The 17,898-nt window shown below is 38.4% G+C and overlaps 1 protein-coding gene across 1 annotated transcript in view; it reads right to left on the bottom strand.

Moving 5' to 3' along the window:
• The window catches only part of LOC142033781 (mitogen-activated protein kinase 10-like), a 118,181-nt gene extending 108,484 nt beyond the window's left edge, over positions 1–9,697 (bottom strand). Inside the window, exons 1-2 of the mRNA XM_075034144.1 lie at positions 9,673–9,697; positions 2,657–2,729 (exon numbers count right to left, since the gene is read on the bottom strand). The gene's annotated coding sequence lies outside the window, so the exon portion shown is untranslated. The remainder of the gene's footprint in view (positions 1–2,656; positions 2,730–9,672) is intronic.
• Positions 9,698–17,898: the final 8,201 nt, after the last annotated feature.

Here is a 17,898-nt window from a genome sequence, read left to right as displayed (position 1 = left end):
CTCTGTCATAACACTCACAGGCATTTTTCAGACTGCAGAGTGCAAAAAACAGCTACAAACAACAAACTACAGAACACCTTTAGAAAGTATTTCTTTTCCTGTACTGATTCTCCTACTACTTTGTCTGCATTTTTATGGTATACTCATCACAGTGTGATATGAACATTTCACAAACACAGAGCATGTCTGTAGTAGTTCACTTCTTTTGCAGGGATTTTCCTTTTTATTAAGCTTGTTTTCATTGGTAATTAGGTGGCCCAGATGCCTTACCAGGCATAGGATAGTCTGACAGCAAAGTTTTACATTTTGTCCAGGTGACACACTTGTAATTGTTCTGAGGTCTTCCCGGGGAGAGCTGTAAATCTGGGACCACTGCTCAACAAATGCAGCCTGGCGAGTTTCACCTCTGTCCCAGTGGAGACAGCTGTCTAAGGAGTTAAAGACATGCAGGGTTAAGGAAGCCTGGGTCTGAATTGGGACAGTTAGCTCATTTTGGGACCATTTGTTCCATTTCACCATGCTCCAATTCAAAACCACACAGATAACATAAGCAAAGGATACTGAGTGGTCCATTTTCTCTCATTAAATTAGCTGTTTTCTGCCAAACCCTCTGCAGCCTTTCTAAGGTCAGCACTGTCACCCACTGGTATACTTTGTTGGATTAAAAAAGCCTGGAGGTCACTACAAAGCATTGCATAGTCAGTGACTGCAATATCCTGTTCAACTCCAGGTAGAGAACATTTCTGTAGCTGTGGACCTTCAGGTATAGCAAATAGTCCGAAAGGCAAACAAACAAGCAATACATTATTCCTTAAATGTGCTATTATACAAGAATAAGGAGTCCACATCCTGGATCTTCTTTCTGTACAGTACTGAAGGCTTACAGAAAAGGGAAAATTCCGTATCTGGAGAAATAAAGAAACCTTCTGAGGAAAGGTAAATTAAAACCCACAAAACATCAGCGCTGAAATACTCAAGAGTAGAAGGGTACATCAGAAATATGTATTGTTGTCCACTCTTTAAGAATAACATCAACACTTCAATTTCTACCAGACTCATGCAATTACAATACCTGTTCACCAACCTACCTTTTTTTGGTCCTGCCAACTATACATTTCATCTTTCTCTTTTGCCTTGCTGTCCTGAACAATTGCAGCAAGCCTTATAATCTAGAGAACAGGGAGAGGAGGGCAATGGCAACCAACAGCTTCGCAACTTCTCCCATTAACTTATTCTACAGGCTGCTTAAAAGTCACTCTTACAGACAACTTGGCAAAATACGCACTTCGGACCACCATATGGTGTATTTACCTCCATACACCCTTAGGCTTCTACAAAGGGTTGTACTATACGCCACATCTGATTTAAGGTACAAACTCGAAAAGCAGCAAACAGCTCTTTGAGGCCTTTAAGACATCCTTAGGTGTCAGTGAAAAAGAGGGAAGCATTTGTACATTCAAGAGCCTCTACATCTTCAAAAACAGTATCCATGAGCATATTCTGCTTTCTACAGAGTCATGGAAGAGTAAGCCCATGTCACAAATTGCTGTGCAAAGCCAATAATAGAAGATTAATAACCTTTCCTCTCCCTTTTTTTTTTCCTTACACATGATTTTATGCTTTTCTCACCATTTTGAGCTAATATCTGATATTCCTGGTAACAGAGCTATAGAAAACACTGCTGAAGGAGAAATCAGTAAATTATCCAGTCTATACTCCTGCCCAACAGCAGGATCAACTGTAATTAGTTCTGACAAATATTTCATAACTTGTTCTTCACAGTGGGACATGCCCTTGCGATTTATATTACATTCAGTGGAGAAGTTCCTGTTTACAAAGAATAAAATCCATAGCATCAGAAGAACAGTACTCAACAGAATGCTAGACTTACAAAGATATAAAAGAATTCACAAAAAATTGATATAGTCTGAGCCAAATTAACTGCTGGTAGAAAGGTTAATCAGGGTTATGCTCACTTCATGACAAACCACTATATGCCCTCTATAAAACTTTGAGAGTTTCATCTGTTAATGAAGTGCCTGTATGTTTAGTATACTCCTGTGTCAGTCGCTTAACACATGCCAAGTATCATTTTAAACAGCCACTGCATTTGAATTACTGTAATCTGATGAAACAGGTCTAATCAACCCAACCGGAAGAGCTCAATGTTTTATTGAAGTCAAGGAGTTTTCTTACCCACTTCATGATAAGCAGAGAAATTAAAGCCAACAAGACTTGACCTTCTGGCTCCAAAGCACTTTTCCACCACATTTGCATCGACTTTAACAACACTGAGAGTAAATGCCTTTGCACGGTCATTTACCCCTGGATTTTGAAAGCCTGCCAGATATGGACTATTAACCGGTAACTGTTTATGTTTGGTTTGTTTGGAATGGGAGTGTTGGTTTTGTTTTGTTTTTAAATTATCAGTATCACTCCAAAAGTAACCACAGTAACAATTTCTGCTCAACATGGGATGGGTACCTACTCTGAGAGCTCACACAACATTGCTGGAAGACTCAAAAAAGCACATGGCAGCTGAAAGACCATCTTACTGCAGCACATTTCCTTTGTATGGGGATGGCCCTTAGCATACCCCATGGCATTTTCAAGGCCTAGCTTCCACGAATTGACTCCAGGGTTGCTCAGTGCATACCTCATGAGGGACTGGCAGAAGATTCACAAGTAGAATACCACTGGCTTAGGTTCACCAGAGAAGAATCACAGACCTGGAACAAGATAAATGAAACAACCAATGCACAGTGTACAGCTCAAGAGGGGGGAAAATTCATAGCACTATTTCATATCCACCATGTAAGAAAGTTAAGGTTTATTTTAGACCTTACATCAGTATCCAAGCAGGACAGGCTATTTAGCCCCTTGGGAACATGTGATGTCCTGCTTGTAGGAAACCTCCAACACAGGAAATATTTTGTTTATTTTGCAGCTAGTACAAGGGATGTACAAGCCAAGCAAGGCTCAGCCACAGAGATAATCTTCCTGGCTTTGCACTTCTATTGTTGACTTGTATAATCACTTTAACAGGATAACCACTCTTACTAAGCAGATGCAGGCATGTGAAAGAAATCCCTATGTCCATTAACATCTCATAGGCTTTAGGAAAGCCACGCAGGTAGCAATGAAGCATGCCACAATGAGCAACAGCTTAGAACACACTTCTCCTGAGGCAGAATGCTTTCATCAAAAACGTGTCACTGTATTTTGCTACTTAGCAATTTCATTAATTCAGAGACATGTTTCAGAATAATTACTCTCTCCTTCACTTCTTTGGGGATTTTTTCCTTTAAGAGAGATAACTCCCTCTAAATCAGGTACTTCCTTTTGATACATGAAATTTTATTTTATCACTTGCCTCTGTCTCATTTAAAGCATGTATTATAATTGTAGCTCCTTTTTCTCTGTATAATCCAAATAATGTCTGAAAGCTGCTCAATGAGAATGCTGGTGCTTTATTTTAAGCAGAAGCTCCTACCTCAAACATACACTGAAAGAAAAATAAATTCACATTTGTGGGATACTATTCCCACATGACTGCAGAACAACCCAGTCCGTCAGTCACAAAAGGGTGGGTGACGAGCAACCATTCTTCTATGACGAATGCATCTATTCATCCTATAGTAGAACACAATTTCCCCCCAAATAACAGTCATATACTACCAGTGAAACAGTTTTGCTAGATTGCAAGAAGGGCATTCGTTCTGGACTAGTTTTATTATTTCAATGAAGTTTACAAATTAAGCCTATTTCATTTAGTAGAGTTGCTACGTAATTAAAGAATCAGGCAGCATTCACTCTCAAACTGACATTTGAAGGTGAAACACTAAGCACATAGTGCAATGTTTGGGATTTTGGGGGGGGCGAGTGGGAGGGGTTGGTAAACAGAACTTACCTGCAATAATTGAATGGTTAGAGAAGATCATTAGATCTCTTTCTAGACTAGCCAGTATGTGCTTTTCAATAGTTAATCAGTCCTGAAGAACATTCAACCATGATGTAAAAAAAGAAATCTCTATACTACTGTTAAGCAGGATGCAGTTTATCAGCCCATATATTGAAAGAAATGTTGTACAAATGAAATTCACAGCATCAGCAATAATGACTTGGATGTTTAAAAAGCTCATCAAAGCAAGATGGACGCCTCCAATTCTCAATCAGAAAGGTGCATTAAACCAGTCACAGAAAGACATTTCCATTTCCAAGACATTTTAGTGGATTCATGCCCAGGCCAGGCTGCATTTCAATGAAGATAAAAATGAAATGACATGTACACTACACCAGCTCCACAGTAGGAGCACTTCCATGACTGGGAATGGAAGGGACAATTTCTGAAGCAGAACTTCTCAAAGACATGCAGAGTCAGCAGAGCACAAAGCAGCTGTTGCTGCTGACAGGATGGAAACTGAATTTGCAAGAAGACTACTTTGACTTGGAAGGGGAGAAGGGAAAAATGAGAAAAGGGATGTGACCACTGCAAGCCTACACAATTTACCACAAGTCTTTCCTGGACAAATTTCAAAGCTTTTTGAAAGGACAATTTTAAAACCAAACATCATCAGTACAGAAGCAGAGTTTTTTTGTGATTATAAATAATCCTCAGCAACAGAAATGTTTTACTCATTTGCCTAAGTCCATAGCATACTGTAGCCCTTCCAGCTCCAGGTGTGTGCTGTTATCAAAAGGATATGAGCCACTGCCCGACATGACCAGCCTTTGCTCACTTTTCTTATCACTATTACTGCTAGTGCTGACAACTCTTATTATGGTATCACAAAGTCCAATGGTATTTGTTGCTCTTCTCAAAGCTTCAGATTAAGAATTTTAACTTTCATTCAAAACCAAGTTTCTCTCCCTTACAGCTGCAGAAAGAAAACAGATAACACACTCAACAGCCTCAAAAGATAAAAAACGAAGACGACACAAAGATTCTCCATTTAAAAACAAAATGAGCCAATGATTTTTTGAGACTTCAACCCATGATTTGTGAGTACATGGAGGCAAAAATCCACTTTGCAAATGAAAGGCAGACCTAGGCATACGTTTATTTAACCAACCTGCAGCCATAAATGCAACATAGTTTCTTGTCTTGAAAAGATTCCTTCCTCTAACATCAGTATTTAAAGGAAACTCTACCAGTTATTTCAGTGGGAGGAAAAGCAGGTTCATTGGTGACTGGTATCAATCACTAATAGTGAAAGATAAATGAAATTTTTCACTATACAAGAGTTTCTTTATCATGATTGTTAAAATAAAGGTCAGAAAGAGTCCACACAAAGGCACGCAAGCAGGATGGACACAATAATCTGCTGAGAAAAATTCTGCAGCATTAACTGATGGTTAGCTCGGAGTAATGCAGAGCCAAAACACAAAGTCTCATCTACACTGCAACTGTGAGCACTGAAGTGCAAATGATTTTAAAAACCTTGCCAGTGTGTAAGTTTACTGCAGCTCTTATGAATATATACAAGCAATGCACATGTCCGTGTCCTACTGAAATCTTCTTGGCTTAATATGAAAAAAATTGCATATGAGAAGGAGGAACTGTAGGGCACTGTCTTATAGGAGAACATTTTATTTGCCAGAAATTACTCCAGTGTATCAGAGACACTCTGTAATAAGAGATTTAAACGTAATTATTAAGTAAATGTGCCAAAATGATGCAGAACACTGAAAAAGTGCAAAGACCACCTGCATGAAAAGTGTGAATCATATTTTCAATAAGAACTGTCATCCCAGTTTATCCAGACAACTTTTCAGAGATTGATAGTAACACGAAGTATTGGACTTCAAGATTTTATATACCAGGCAATTGTCATAATAGCATTATTACAAGAGTATCATATTGTGTTTTGTATAATACTCCTATTACAACAACAAACCCCAATAAAATAAAATACAAGATAAATAGACAATAAACATATTAATAAACAAATTCTGCCTGAATAATGTAAGCAAGCAAATTTATGCCCATGAGAACAGCCAGAAATACTGTCCTGCACATGCAGTCTTGTACAAAAGTTTCCACTGAATCACAGTGTTGCCAGGGTTAGGGACCTCACATGAGAGCCATACCTAAGCCCTGACTACTTGCTGGGACACTTGCTGTTACAACAACTGACCAGAATACAACTTGTATATTCTCTGGCTAATTCTTCTCCCAAATGCTGACCCAAGTCAAGTATCCAAGTAGCTAATGATGTGAAACCCAGTGATCAGAATGAATGCTAAATAATCAAGCATGAATTACAGAATCCTAGAATAGTTTGGGTTGGAAGGGACCTCTAAAGATCGTATAGTCCATCCCCCCTGCTGTGGGAGGGACATCGTTCATTAGATCAGGTTGCTCAAAGCCCCATCCAAGAGTAGCCCATGTACACTTCATTTGAACCACGGTTAGATGTGAAAGGAGACTGTCTTTCACAAAGACAGTTTCAATGTGTCATGGTTTAACCCCAGCCAGCAACTAAGCACCACACAGCCACTCTCTCACTTCCCCCCCACCCAGTGGGATGGGACAGAATCGGGGGAGGGGGGGGAAGGTAAAACTTGTGGGTTGAGATAAGAACAGTTTAATAGAACAGAAAGGAAGAAAATAATAACAATAATAAAATTACAATAATAATAATAAAAGAATTGGAATATACAAAACAAGTGATGCACAATGCAATTGTTCACCACTTGCCAACTGATGCCCAGTTAGTTCCCGAGCAGCGATTCCACACCCCCCAGGCCAACTTCCCCCAGTTTATATACTAGGCATGATGTCACATAGTGTGGAATACCCCTTTGGCCACTTTGGGTCAGGTGTCCTGGCTGTGTCCCCTCCAACTTCTTGTGCCCCCGCAGCCTTCTCACTGGCTGGGCATGAGAAGCTGAAAAATCCTTGACTTAGTCTGAACACTACTTAGCAACAACTGAAAACATCAGTCTGTTATCAACACTGTTTTCATGCTGAACCCAAAGCATAAGACTATATCAGCTACTAGAAAGAAAATTAATTCTATCCCAGCCAAAACCAGGACACAATGGTTTGTTGAGCTCATCTTTACACTGTCCTCTTCTACTGAGATAACACAGAAGCTTTCACCAAGATGAGATTTATCAGCTTTCTCTGTACAGTGGGTATTATCCAACACCTCTTTGAGTGCAAATTCCCAGTGTCTACAGGAACATAAGTTATAATTTCAAACTGGAATGCCAAGAGAGACAAAAGAATCCCTTGCCAGCCAACGTATCTCTCATCAGACAAAGCATGTGGGTGGAAAACAAACCAATGGGACAAACCAACATGAATTTTAACTATGGATATATGCAAAATTTTAACACCATCAAGGGAAATTATTTTGTTACAGTTTTACCATTTAATTATGATTTGTTTTCCTCATTACATTATAGGTATGAATCCATGCTGCCATACTTAAACCTATTCTTTCTCACTTGTACAATAGTGTAAACCATCTGCACCAATGACCTCTAATGAATCCCAGTTGCTGCAAGTGAATGCTCACTGAGGAAACACTGAATGGCAGTTACTTAAGATGAAGACTGGAACAGTTTAAGCAGCTTATAGCTGGGGGGAGGAGGGCAAAAGAGAGAGAGAAAGAGAGAGACTTACTCTTTTTGTTTTCTTTCTATTACATTGACTAAACCAGCCTATTTTGAAACACACCACCATGAAGCTGTTAGGTACTGGTATCACTGTGTGGAGGGCTGTTTCACAGTAGAACCCAGCATTCTTTCTGTCACGGACATTAAATCCAGTAAAATTACTACAAAGTGGGTAAGTGTCAGATAACATGCTGAATTACCTTGACCTACAGAAACTATGAAGCACCCGGTAGTGCAGGTTATAAAATACCTATTAAGATTAAAGACTGGACAAAACATTTAGAAGACATCCTTTGCAACACCAATAGGTCGTGTTTATAAACCAATGAAAGATTTGAATGGACTAAAAAATGGAACTGTAAAAGCTCATGAAAAGATTATATCTGGTTTGATCACCAAGAAGCAATCATACACCCTTGTTTTGGGCTGAGACTATGTGGTCTGGTTTTGGACAGGCAAGTCTTTGTTTCAAAAATAATTCAACTACTCTGTAGGTCTTTGCCCAGCAGATAACCTCTCCACCCTAGGCTCCCTATTTTAAGTTCTGAAGAATGTATTTTGTCACCTTTTTTGTTTGTTTGTTTGGAGGGGTTTTTTTATAAACTTTAATCAAACAGCATAAACTTTGGATTTCTACACGTCCTTTTGAAAAGAAGGGCCTGACAGACTGAAGGATCTCATCAAAAGTGAGGGGAAAAAAAAAATTATTTTTGGTACTATCTGCTTTAAAGGGAAGAAAGGAAACCAAGGTCTAAGTACAAAGGACTTAGTCTCAGAAAAAATACACATAACTAAAAAACACAAAATAGCTTAAGTGACCAAGATGCCTAAAGTCCTGTGGGTCAGGATACGGCACTGTGATAGCATAAATCATGAAGGTGACAAAAGCTTATAAGCTTTCCTATACTCCCATGTCTGCAAGGCATGCAGTTACCTGCTGCAAAAAGAACACGTTTCCTTTCTGAGTACCAACATTCACCTAGCTTCACTAATGAGCCTCTCCTTTTGTGCCTGCAGCTGTATTCATAGTCCTAATGATACACCAAATTGAGTATGGACTGCTGTGTCTGTGCACTTTGGGAGGATCCCTCCTTATATTTATGCAGACCATATACATGTCAGAAGTTGCAAGTACACGATCTAGGATAAGCTGCAATTCTCTCCAGCTCCTTCAGGGTTTTCCTCTTACAACATGTATAGCCAAATCAGTGATAAAAACATCTAAAGCTGGTCTTATCTTGGAGGAAAACATCAGTTTAAGTATCCTTGACTGTACTGAGATTCCTTCACTTCTGTTCACACCGAGTCACAAACACATAAATTATTCCTCTGTTCAGACTCATGTTGGAAAATACTGTGAAAATACCTTCTTCTTCAAGAAAGATGACTCAGCTGGAAGATAGCCACCTGATGCTGAGCAGTATTTAATCACAAGTGTTAATGTGGCTGTAAATCACAGAAATACCATGCTAATACCTTGTGTTTCTCATTTCTTGTCAAATCTAGGTCAATGTCTACAACCACTGTGACAGACTTCACTGACTGGCCCAGCCTCCATTCACAAAGAGAATAAAACTACTAACCACATACTATGACAGAACAAAGTTCATATTCTGGCATCAGCACATTTTACTGTATGGTCCTACTTATCCCATGGAAACCACAGATAAGTATCTAATTCACGCTGCCTAGTGCCTAAATAGCAAGCTCAGACTAGACATATTTAAAATGTATATAAATGAAACTTATTATCAGAGGAATGCTTTCAGAAACACCACCCCACAGGCCATTAGATTTCACTGCCAGATACACATTCTCTCTACTTAGAGCACCCAGAGCCCTCTTAGGTCCTTCATTTGAAAAGATTTCAGCTCATATGTGTCCATGCATTGATTACTTGTCAATTCCTCAAACCCATACAGGCACAATGAAGTAGCACTACTTGCCAGTAGGGTTACATCTGGGATTCCCCAGGCCTGCAAAACAAGTGTGCGCTACCTGTCCTTCAAAGAAATAAAGCATTAAGTAAAAAATAATCACACTTACATTGTCTTGAATAACTGACCACAAGCAACATGAACAGAAAGAGCAATGTACAACAGAAACAGAAGACAATCCTATAAATAAAACAGCAGAGCACATGGTAACATACCCTAGGAAGTAACAGTGAATTTACCATGGTACACCTGATAGAGTAGTTGCATGTAAAAAAAACCACAACAAACTTGCTCATTCATCAAATGTAAACTTATCTACTGTATTCTATGCAATATGCACCACAAATTCTAAGCAAAACTCATATGAAGATAAGCTCAGATTAGCAGGTGTCCATGAATATATCAACATGAAGCAGTGCTCGCAAGCACATGTCTTTGTATAGTTACTAAAATAAATTTATGTAATTGTGGTAAATGTATACAATCTAATGTTTGATTTCATTGACCTTTTGTGAAGTGCTGTTCAGCACTGCTTTACAGACAATGTATGTTCAAAGGAGCTCGCAGAATGAAGAGCCAAGAGAGTCTTTGCAAGAAATGCCAATATCCAGTTATCACCAGTTACAGACCAGGGTTAAAAATTACTGTCTTTAGAGACTAGACACATATGCAATCATTACCTGAAGCAAAGTACAGAGACACCACTTCCTCTGAAAGGATCATCAGTCTTGGCAACATGGAGATGGTAAGTTGAAAAGTGTATCCATTTTTATCAGAAATTCTCATTTCTTTACATATTGTACAAAATCAAGTATAAGGAATGCTGTAGGCAGGCTAAAATAACTATCGTAATTGACTTAATGACCTTTCCATAAATAAATGGATTACAAAGGCACTGTTTGCAAATTTATTAGGGTATACAGGAAGAATGCAGTTAACATTTTTCTCAAATTCAAAGGGATAGCTATTTTAATACCTTTTCTGGATTTAGTACAGCTATGTCTCTCTGCATACCGCTAGATCACTCATGCTAGAAATGAATCTACAGCTTTTCCACCTCAACAGTGAAATGAAGCACATCAAATGGCAAGATATTTAAAAACCTTTCTGACAGAGAGCAAGCATGGGTCTTTGTCCTCTACCTCTTTGTACTGTCAGATATGCACATTCTTGATGCATTTGAGCTCATCAAGAAGTTCAAAACAAAACAAACATGTTCATTAAAATTCTGGCTGCACACTGCTGTTGCTACAATCGTGTATGTCAGACAGGAGGACATTGTGAAGTTTAGGGACAGATGAATAAGGATATGACAGCCAACTCCCTTTGAAAAGGAAAGGGTTTGATAGCTTAGATCTTTTCACTGTTTTGTACTGGACACTAAATCCAAATGCCTTCAGGTCTCAGGGGAACGCAAACTTGTATTATGAATCCAACATCCAAAGTCAGGTCTCACACTACCTGTTGCAATATTGAAAGCAAGCTTGAGTTACAAAATAGGTATAACGTTCTCGCATTAAATCATCAGTAAGGTCAGAGTGCTGTGGCTTCAGCTTAAGTACACAGCACACAAGTTTTGAACAAGCCATCTTGGGCACTGGTAATAAAATAGCCTCAGTAGCATGCAGACAAGCAGCAACAGCTGGGCATCAACCCATTTTTGCTGCAGTTCATAGCAAGTTCCATACTGCTGGGACTCCACTCTTCTCAGCACTCAACTTAGCTAATTTAAAACCAGTTGCACGTGCACTGTAATCTTGCACTGACTACAGTGTAGTCATACATTTAACAAAAACTAAATAAAGGGACAGTTCTGTACATCACACCGTTTACCTAAAGCATATAGATACTTCAAAATAATTTAGTTTTCCCTGCACTTCATGTATGGATAAATAGTTTACATAACTAGTAATTGTGCTAAAAATAGGAAAAGATAAATATTTAAGATAGTAACTAGTATAAATAATAAAAGAAAAAATAGATTAAAATAGGCAAAGGAAGATCCACACATAGCAATGTACCTACACATTTAGAAAATTAAATTATATCTGCAATGACTAGACACAGAAGAAAATGGTGAAAAAAGACAGATCAGTGTTTTCATATTTTACTCTTAATAATACCAAAAAGGTTGTCTAGTCAACAGAAATGGACAGTAACACTGCAATGTTACAACATTAACATTACCTAATGAGAGAAAATATTTGCATGATCAAAGCACTTGATAGAATCTGTATGGATACAAATGTACTTGTAAGGCTACATTTATTTTCTATCAAAACAAATGATACTGTAAACAAAAACACCAAGACAACTGAGCCTAGCAGAATGAAAAGACTGCAACTAAACATATACAAAGGGAAGCAGTAGAAGTACAAGGCTAGTCCCAACTCATCTCAAGATAGCCAAAAGGAATAGGCTGTACAATTACTTCAGGTTTTAACAGAGGCTACAGTTGAACATGCTTAGTAAAGACAGCATAAAATGTGTCATTCTGAAACTAAATTTTCGAACAAACAAGAGCCAAAAGGTAGTAAATAAAAGGCAAGAAATTAACATTCATAGTCTCAGCCTGGAGAAGACATACACATATCTCCCAAAAGGCATTCACACTCCGCAAGAATAAGCTAGCAGTGGGGCAAAGACAAGATAAATCTTCCTGTACATTCAGACACTGACAGCAATTGTTGACCACCATTCCCCTAGTATCAGTGGCATCTTGTCTTTGGATTACATTATTTATATAAAATACAAAATTTCTTAATCTCAGGGAAGCTTTCTATGATTGATACAGATGTTTCAACCTTAGTAATCTTTTTTTTGTGCCAGTTCAGTAACTTAATTTCTGATTATACAACACATTCACAATCTCAAAAAAATTACTGCAGGTCACACTTTGTTTGGTACTCAGTGTATTCAACAGATACCTTTCTACTCATTTCACTGGGCTTTGGATTATTTCATTAAATGGTGTTCTAGTTTGCAATAAGGGCCTCCTATTTACAGCACCAACCTAATACCATTCAGTTACGTTTTGCAGTCCGGATTCAGCAAAGTAATTAATCTAGAGTGTTCTATTTCCCTGAGGGATGTGCTTAAGGACTTTGCGTAACAAATCTAAAAATCAAACTGAAAATTGCTTAACTGGTAAGCTGAACTTTAAGATAAAGCATCCTTATTTTACTAGCTCTTTTCTCCCTTCCAATCGGTGCTATGCATATAAGAAAATTTTGTAATTTTAAGAGAAAGTTATCACCACTTAAACGTTCTCTAATATCCCAAGACCAACCAGCCACATTTTAATGAAAGCTGTATAATACAAAGCAAAAGTAAAATAAATTAGAAACTTCAAGTTATTAACATCTCAACTTAAGTCATATGACATTACTGACCAAGCTGCAGCACTAGGCCATTGTTCTAGTTAGTCACCAGAGAAAAGAAGCAATGCCATAGAGGAATGGACAGCGTTATTCAACCCTGGCACTCACAGCTCCTCTTGTGATACAGTGAATAGATGGAAACTGAGTCTTACTACTGTGGGAACAGCCGGCACAATTCTCTGGGCAGCAAGAACAGTGGCAAAGCCACCTAGTGAGTCTCTGTCCTCCTTCACTGATTGTACACTGCTGCTGAAAGCAGGTAGCTAATACTCACATTTTTATGGTGATCTGTTTGTTATTTGGTAATTTTTTTTAAATTGTTTTTTTTGAGCCCTTAATTGTCAAGTCATGTAAAGACCACAATCTCATCTTTCATTAAATACACACACACATTAAAGTCACATACTTTAATGAAATATATTAATCTTATTTATCTTATGAGATGTATCTTTATCACACATATAGATTATTATTATTTATCTATATATACATGCCTTTTCTGCCACCAAGGTTCTAGAGTTTAAAAAGCAAAATGAAATGGTATAAAAAGTTTAAAAAAATTACTGAGAGCAGATGCTGCACCAAACAAGTGTGGAAAAGCACAGCAGCTATGTACATGAGACAATAAGAAACAGCATCATATCCAGCTGCCTTTGACATCCCCAAACCAAGACATTAAGTTAGATTCACCAAGCAAGTTTTTTTGCTGCTGGACATCTGAAGCAAAGCCCAACTCCACATCACTCAACCTGGCATCTCCAAAAAAAAAAACCCCACCACAAAGAAAACACATAAAAGTCAGACAAAAAGTTTCGCCACTGATGATTTTCAAACTTGCATTTCTAAGCCACTTTCACAACCTCAAAGGAATCTCTCTTAAGATTTTTTTTAATAACTTGAGAGGATAATAATGTCACTATAAAAGCTGTTGCAGGGCTCACACTGTCAGACATAGTTAAATACTGGCTCACCCTCTTGGTGCCAAGGTCTGCATTAAGCACAGGTAGAGAAATGCGAATGAACAATAGTGCTCCTGAAGCTCCGTCTCCTCTTCCACCCTTTGAAAAGTTATTTTGCATAAGAAATGCAGCAGAATATCTAAAAGCTGAAATACCAAAATGAAATTACTGGCTCGCATTCCATTTAGCTTGGGCCATAGTTCTGGTCTCTGAGTTCATTTCACTGTCTGGTTCTCATCTTCTCTTGACGTGGTTACTCTTTACCTCTTTGTGATCTGTGGTAACACATGAATATTGACTGATTTGGCGGCTGGTTTTGTAGGTGTACTGTGACCTTGTACATGCTTAACAAGATTTGATTCTTACTACTTGAAACAATGAGTGAGGCTTCAACCATAGTCAGAAGCAAAGCACCACAGAACAAGGTTGTATTTCCATGTAGGTGCTCTTTGTTCAAGGGCCTAAGTTGGTACATGAACTGCCTGAGAAATAACAACTCGCAATCAAAGTACGTTTGAATTTCTCCATATTTTTTCACGAGAGAAAAAAAACACCCACCAAACACACCTAAGCTACTTGTTCATCAGCTACAGCTAGAGTAGTTTTCAAAAGACTCGTAATGTTAAAGTATATAGTATAGACATTATATTAGTAAGGAAATCATACCAATTACTACATCACATCTTCTAGAAAGTTAAAAAAGCAAGCAAATGAGATAGCACTGCACTGGAGTTCTGTAAAACCAGTGACTCGCCTACAAGATTTACCTCAACACACTCAGTGCTCATGCAGCTAGCTCATACTTCCCAAGGGAGAGCCATGTCTGGTGTTACCTCTTACTAACTGCAACTGCACAGTACATTAGCTCATTAAAACTACATAGGAAACATCAGAGTGGACAGTCACAGACAAGCCCCTTTGCGCCCCGATCCCATTTCCTCATCTAATTCTCATCCACCTGGGACTTGCGGGCAGGCTAGACACAATGAAATTAGTATTAGTTACCTACCTCACTTCAAATGTTACCAAAGGCCCATCCCACCACATTCAACTGCGCCACTTGAATATGGCCTCTTGATATGTACCAACATAATTTAGATTGGAACAAATAAAGGAGCGGCCTGAAGGACAAGGCTGCCAACTTGTCATTTTGCAACTCTAAATTGACTTTAGCAACCAGTTCTACAGTAATGTTGAGCAGATGATGTACAAGTATGATGGCTTGATCAAATTCAAACAGTTCCTTGCTGCATCCTATTCCATGACTTCTCATAAGCCAATTATTTCCTGTGCAGAAACTATATTAGCACAGCAATGAGCCCCAAATAACAAATGCTGCTGAGAAATGTGGTAATAGCAAACACTGAAGTTCCAAGGCTATAATCAGATTGTTTTCTTCAGCCAAGAATTTTATTTTAGACTGCATTCAGTAAGAAAAGGCAGGTCAGTCAGAAATTTAACTGGTTGACCCAGATACCACACACTTTAGTTAAACATTAGCCAATTACTTTTTACATGTTTTTTTCATGGGTTTATCTTCATGGACAAAAATTAATTCATTAAGTGTTCTTGCAGTTGACATATTTAGACAAAGACCCCTATGTATGCAATGTTTGATGGGCAGTATTTATAGTATTTGTAGCATGTTTTGCCTCTAAGTATCTAAAGATGCATTTTCACTGGCTTTAAAAAAAAAATGCTTTTCAGTTCAGAAATCACAGGTTACAGTGACTAAAGAGAGTTCTGTCTCAGTAATTCCAGTTGGCTCCTCCATCAGTACAACATAACATGACAGCTTTCACAATGCATCACCTTCCTTAAACATAAACGCTATCTTTCTGAAGTATTACCAAGTGTTTGGCACAGTTGCCAGTCTGGATTACAAGGAGCAGACCACTACAGCACTGACTTGCTCAGAGCAGGATGCTGTTTGGGCAAAAACATCTACCCTTTTGCAAAATCAAAGACAACAGGTAAAGTGACAGTCACAACCATGGTAGTCATCTACCTATGATACGTACAGCAGGGAACCTTTGGTGATGAAACTATGAGCATCAGCTGTTAATGCTCTGACCTCACTACCACCAGTGGAGTTTGGTGGTTCTGCCCGGTCCTAACCAATTTTAAGAGGAGACAGCCAGAAATGAACTATTGCAGAACACATTCATCACCCACGCTGCTGATGTTATGATTTCTAGGACTGATTACAATGTTCCACTCTATCACCTACAATATATTCAGCTTGCCATCTAAAGCTACCTGTGGGTTAACGGACATTATTTACCTTTATGGATTTTAGCAATAATACCTGTTATTTGGCTAGGTAACTAGCTGTATCTTCCACTGAATTTGTTATTAAGAATATAGCACAATACACCAGTTGAACAAGACATAAACTATTGCCAAGGCACAGCAGCACACACTTTCACAGCTTTCATATTAAGTACTAAATGCTTCGGCAGGAAAGCTCAGTTACTGCTTCACTGTAGCCGAAGGCAGGCATAGCTTTTTGTGGCAACTGCTGTATGAGCAGTTCTTTGTAGAGCAGTCACATCCAAAAAGACAGGATCTGTGCCCCACAGAGCTATTTATCCAAAATGGCAATAAGTAGTACAACAATAAAGAACAAACATGAAAGAGACAATGGCAATGGCAACTAGAAAACGAAAAATATGTACTGGTTTAATCAACAATGGATCTATATTTTTTTTTAATGCTTTATTATTGTAGTATTATTATTGCTGTTAATGATATTAAGACTTCTATTTTTGCTACAATGATCAAAAGGGCAGGTCAGTGCTTTGCTGAGAAAAAAAAATGAGGCACTTTTCAGATGTTGTTTGGGGCTTTGTGGCTTACTCCCATTTCTCCTCACCCCACAAGCATGTACAAATTCACTGCCAGAGTTCCCAACTCACTGAGTTTAGCAAGCTGAAGGTCACTATAAGCAAGATTTCCCTAGCTGCTGCCTTCATGTCAGACACTTTCATTGATATGAGCTGCCTGTCAGCCAGAGCTATAGCCTGTAACACCAAAACACAGCCATAAAACACAAATACAGTGAAAGATTAGGTCAACAAATTGTTAGTGTTCCCGTACTGATAAGTGTCAAGTTCTCAGTGAACTGGTAGACAAAAAAAAGTTAAAATTAAAAAAAAAAAAAAAAAAAAAAATTAAAAATCTTTTCTTCCATAAAACAACAGAAGGGGTAAATAGTTTGTTGGTTGTTTTTTCTTCCAAGAGAACGTCTCTTGAATGTCTACCACAAATGAAGAAAATCTCTCTTCCAAAATTAAATTAAGAAAACAAAAGGGTTCTTTAGAGCTCCCTGTGTCCCCCTCCCCACCTCTCAACCCTGACTATTTACCAAACCCTGAGAAAACATTTGTCTCCATTCCTTTTAATTTGCTGAATGCACTAACCTACAACATCCTACTGGCCTCTCTATTTTCTCATCACAAGAAATGGACATGCTGCCAGACTACTGAAGGCTTTCTATGGCTTCCATTTCTTTCCCCTTCCCTCTCTCTGAACAGCACACATCCTCTCTGAATAGCAAGCTCCATATCCAGTTTGCTTCTGTCACTGCAATGCAGTCACACCCAATAGAGCCAACCACTGTCTGCTCTCAACATGCTGCCCAAGAACACTCCAGACATTTTTCTTTATTGTTACAGCCTCACCTGCTTTTGAAGGTCATGTAAAAAGAGCATACACGTTGGGTATGTTTTAAACAGCACCTTTCTTCATGGTATAGGCCTGTTTTCCAGAAATGACACCTTCGTGTTGTCTACATCTCCAGTTCCCAAATTATGCGTTTCTTTTCTTACAATATTTCTTATTGTGCTTCTTTTCACATATTTTTTGTGTGTTTCTATTAAAGCTAATTACACAGCATTTTGTATTTTGAGCATTTCTCCACCCTTTTGTGTGTTTTTATGTAAACTATATAGGAACTTTTGGCATCATACAGCGTGAAGCTGTTCAAAATTACCT

This window comes from Buteo buteo, chromosome 1 (genome assembly GCF_964188355.1).
Source record: "Buteo buteo chromosome 1, bButBut1.hap1.1, whole genome shotgun sequence".
In the NCBI taxonomy this organism is placed as follows: Eukaryota; Metazoa; Chordata; class Aves; order Accipitriformes; family Accipitridae; genus Buteo; species Buteo buteo.
This window is presented reverse-complemented; position numbering and strand designations above follow the sequence as displayed.